Below are 5,000 nucleotides of genomic sequence, written 5' to 3'. Positions count from 1 at the left end.
GACCCCGCAAACCTAGCTCAGTCAGTCCTACCCTAGGACCCCATAAACACAGCTCAGTAAGTCCTACTGTAGGACCCCACAAACACAGCTCAGTAAGTCCTACTGTAGGACCCCACAAACACAGCTCAGTCAGTCCTTCTGTAGTACCCGGCAAACACAGTTTAGTCAGTCCTACTGTAGGACCCCGCAAACACAGCTCAGTCAGTCCTACTGTAGGACCCCGCAAACACAGCTCAGTCAGTCCTACTGTAAGACCCCACAAACACAGCTCAGTCAGTCCTACTGTAAGACCCCACAAACACAGCTCAGTCAGCCCTACCAAAGGACCCCACAAACACAGCTCAGTCCTACTATAGGACCCTGCTAACACTGCTCAGTCAGGCTTTTAACTTTCTTTTGCATCATATTTGTTTGGACCAAACACATGTTGGAGGCGTGGTTCGGTAAGGGCAACATTCATGAACATTGTGCAGTATAGCCACTGCAGGAATACAGGCATTCAAAATGTCCTTCTGAAAGCATCAACCAAATGAACCCCTTGCAGTTGTTGGTTTCCGGCCCAGGCTCTGTGCCGTCTCCCCCCAGAAGTTCTGCTGTAACATCGTCAGACGGCTGGGTCCCTGATTATGGGGCAGCATTCAAGCATTAGGTTAAGTGAGCTTAAAATGAGAGTAGCTCTGTGGACAGGAAACCGGGGGCGAAGGCGGGATGAGGACTCCAAACCGTTTCCTTGGCAGATCGTCCGGAGCGTCGATCAAGAAGCCCACCTGGTGGCCCACGCGGCTACGAGCGCCTCGCACTACGTTACCACGCATCAGAAATAATAAGCTGCCAACGCTCAGACGTCAAACCCGGCTTATCACACGGCGCCGTGTGTGCCTCGCTACCGGGGTGGCGACGTGACCGATGTGTCACACAGCGGGGTGCGCACACGCACGCACACACACAATCTGATGGCCACGGACCAAATTCAACCTGCCAGCCGTGGGGGCTTTTCCTAAAGGATCCTAATCGGTCTGTACAGACACAAGCGCGCACACACACACACACACACACACACACACACACACACACACACACACACACACACACACACACACACACACACACACACACACACACACACACACACACACACACCTGTGGGTTCATTCAAACCCACAGCTGTCACTGTGATAGAAACAAGCCGCAAGGCTACGAGAAAAATCGGGAAACGTCCATCGTTTTTCAAAAACAGCCATTTCAAAATGGGGGACGCATAGGTTTCTATTAAAGGTGACATATAATACCACCAGGTGTGATTGTGATTATCCGTTACAAGCCATTTAGAAAAGCGGCCTCTTCTGACATCACAAGTGGGTGTGTCCACGTAGATGGATAAATCTGCAACGTTTGCTACGTTCCACTGGGTAGGCTGTTAAGACCGATCTATCCAGCGCGCATCTAGGTGGACACGGCCACTTTTGACTTTTTCCAAAACGGCTTATAACGGCTAATCACCCTCACACCAAAGGTACAATATGTCACCTTTAATAAGTAAATGATTAAGGTTGCCTTAAAGCGAGTCCGACAGCAGGAAAATTGTGCGATAAACATAAAAATATGAATGTTAACATCGTTGTGTAGAGGCAGTTGTACTTATTCACCTCAAAACCAAACAATGACAAGTGCGAGAATGCAAACTGAATACTAAATGACAATTGCATTTAATAAATATGATAAACGTTATATATAACCCTAACACATTCCCCAGAGACTCCACTTAAATACTCCTGCCTCTTATATGGTAATGCAGGCCACAGCACAAGACACACACACACACACGCACACGCACAAACACACATAATAAATAGACTCTTATTTGTGCCACGCACACACTTGTGGATTTCTTTTGAGCACAAAGAACCAAACCGGCTTCACAGAAAGACATAATTGCTACACTTAGCCTTATTTCCGTACAGACACCCAGAGGAATTGCCTCCCACATGAAAGAGAAGGGTTTGTCGGGGTCTCTCCACGCAATATCTCCGCTTGTAAACCAATAAAATGTAATCCAGAACATCCAGAGCAATAAAACGACAGAACAGAACGATAACCAATCAGGTTCACGACTGCTAAACGGTCATTTAGCATTTGTGTGTATCCAAAGAAATGTACAGTGTGGGTTGTGGATCCAGGTCATTAAGGAGCAGCGCTAAGGGCCAGGCATCTCGTTAAAGAATGAGACATCGTGATTTCAACCCACAACCTTTTTTTTTGCTGGGATTCAGACGAACCACTCCACTATCCACTCCTTCAGCCATGCTGATTTTCTGAATCCATCTCAGACTCTCCTGTGATCCAGCGTCTCGTTGTCCTCTACTTCAACCTTTCTGTCTCTCTCTCCGTTCCTCTGAACTCCTTCCAACCAAATCCTCCAGCGCCCAGCCACGGCCCCAGAGAGTTTTGAACTGTCAAACACTAAGCGACGCTTAATGAACCCCAGGCTGGCAGAAGAGAAGAGGAGAGAAGAGAAGAGAAGAGAAGAGAAGAGAAGAGAAGAGAAGAGAAGAGAAGAGAAGAGAAGAGAAGAGAAGAGAAGAGAAGAGAAGAGGAGAGGAGAGGAGAGGAGAGGAGAGGAGAGATGAAAAGAGAAGACAGAAATACATAAGAAGAAGGAGTTCTTCTTCTTGAGCAGTGAATTCTGGAGAGACTGGGTGAGGCGAGGCTTCCCAGTCTGGAGGGGGCCGAGCCAGGCTCCGAACATGTGGTCTGGGAGTGTTAGGGCTGATCTGAACCGGATGTACTGAAGCATTTTGGAGCAATTCTACATCGCATATCTTAGCGGTTAAGCGTTTTAAAACGAGAGATCTTTGCTCTTGCACACAAAGACACACAGAAGCAGGCAGGAATGCACACACACTCACATACGCACAAAAGCACACACGCACCAACACAGACACACATCCTGAATAACTCCCTAGTATTAGAGTATGGGGCTATCCTTGAATGCTTTTGTTACATTTTCGCTCCTTGCAAGAATGATGTTTTTCTGATCATTCTGATAATGAGGAATGTTTTCTATAGTATGCTGTGAATAGATGGCAATGAGTCAATCCTGTGTGTGTGTGTGTGTGTGTGTGTGTGTGTGTGTGTGTGTGTGTGTGTGTGTGTGTGTGTGTGTGTGTGTGTGTGTGTGTGTGTGTGTGTGTGTGTGTCTACATGCTCTCCTTCTACCATATCTCCATCTGTCTCTCTATTCTCCATCTCTTCCTCCCCCATCTCCTCCTCGACCAAAAACATTGCTGTCTAACGTTTGTTTTCTCTCTCTCCATCTCTCTCTTTAACACAAACAAAGCGACATAAACCAAAAAAAATGCACATTGACACACATACACACACACACACACAGAACACTCACACACACCAACAGCAACACAAACAGACACAAACTGGTGCACACACACAAATTCAAACACACTAACAAAAAAAATCACACACATATCCCACGAAAACGTACAGCGGCACAATCCAATAAACACACGTATTTGCACACGTACACACACACACACACACACACTTACACACTCGAACCCACCCTGGCACTCTCTCTCTCTCTCTTTGTTTGAGCCGTGCACGCCCACCACCGTGCAGCAGGCTTCCATCTGCCTATACATCCTTACACGCTCGCCATGGCAACGGAATGGGAGGCTAAGGGAAAGAGGACGGCCTTGACTGCATTCAGATGCTTTGAATGATGCAGAGAAAGAGAGATACACAGAGAGAGAGAGAGAGAGAGAGAGAGAGAGAGAGAGAGAGAGAGAGAGAGAGAGAGAGAGAGAGAGCAGGAGAAGAGAGAGAGGCGAGAGAGGCGAGAGCGAGAGAGAGACAGAGACAGAGACAGAGAGAGAGAGAGAGAGAGAGAGAGAGAGAGAGAGAGAGCGAGAGAGAGAGACAGAGACAGAGACAGAGAGAAAGAGCAGGAGAAGAGAGAGAGAGAGAGAGAGAGAGAGAGAGAGAGAGAGAGAGAGAGAGAGAGAGAGAGAGAGAGAGAGAGAGAGAGAGAGAGAGAGAGAGAGAGAGAGAGAGAGAGAGAGAGAGAGAGAGAGAGAGAGAGAGAGAGAGATACCACTACCTTGCGACAGAGAAAAACAAAGCTTGTGTAATGTTCCACATCAACATCAGTGGTCGCTTCAAAGGTTAAAAAACAACAACTTTTTGTTCTATACCACGTTGTAAACCTACTGCCACTGAGTTGGAGTCTGTTTTACCCTATCTGACGAAACCCCGCTGTCTCTGTGCTTATGAGAGAAGAGAAGTCGATTCACCGAACACACACTGTTTCATCGCCATGTAACTTCTAAACACGACATCCAGGGTGAACCCCCAGAGGCACGTCGTACTCCTCTTGTGCAGGGCACATTGCTTCATCCAAAACTTTGAATGAATGATGTACTTTATGTACCCGCTTTGAAAACGCAAACAAGAATACTCCTGCTTGTGAGATGGAGAGCGAGGTAGAGACAGGAGACAGAGAGGGAGATGACACGAGAGATTAAACAAGAGACAGGCCTTTTAAAGATGAAGCAGCCACCAACCCTGTTCAATTTGTAAGGCTTCACAACAACACACACCTGCCTGTCCCATGCGGGCAGTGCTGTCTACACAAACAACACCCACCCCCCCCCCCCTAAACGAGAGCGACAACCTCATCACTCCTGTCCCTGATAATAAAGTCATCACTGCAAAAAGCAACATCTTCTGCGCCCCAACTGATCCCTTTGAGGCGGGTTGGAGAGCCTTCTGAAGCGAGGCTGATAAATGATGATGCGACGCAACCCTGGGCACTACAGGAAGTCCCCTTCCTCAGCCCACCTGCCTGTGTGAGTGTGTGTTACGTGTAGGGAGCAGTGTAGGGTTTAGACCACCGGTAACTCCTGACAGACTGGGGTCCTCCTCACACAGCTGTGCCTCGTCTTCCTCCACTAAGGGCTCCACTCCTGTCAATTATCCTCCGGGAA

At 47.9% G+C, this 5,000-nt stretch overlaps 1 protein-coding gene across 1 annotated transcript in view; it reads right to left on the bottom strand.

Moving 5' to 3' along the window:
* celsr3 (cadherin, EGF LAG seven-pass G-type receptor 3) overlaps window positions 1-5,000 on the bottom strand; it is a 66,611-nt gene that overhangs the window by 35,302 nt on the left and 26,309 nt on the right. The window lies entirely within an intron of this gene.

The sequence above is a fragment of the Gadus chalcogrammus genome, chromosome 1 (genome assembly GCF_026213295.1).
Source record: "Gadus chalcogrammus isolate NIFS_2021 chromosome 1, NIFS_Gcha_1.0, whole genome shotgun sequence".
NCBI lineage: Eukaryota > Metazoa > Chordata > Actinopteri > Gadiformes > Gadidae > Gadus > Gadus chalcogrammus.
The sequence above is the reverse complement of the archived record's forward strand: the minus strand, read 5'-3'. Positions and strand labels throughout refer to the sequence as shown.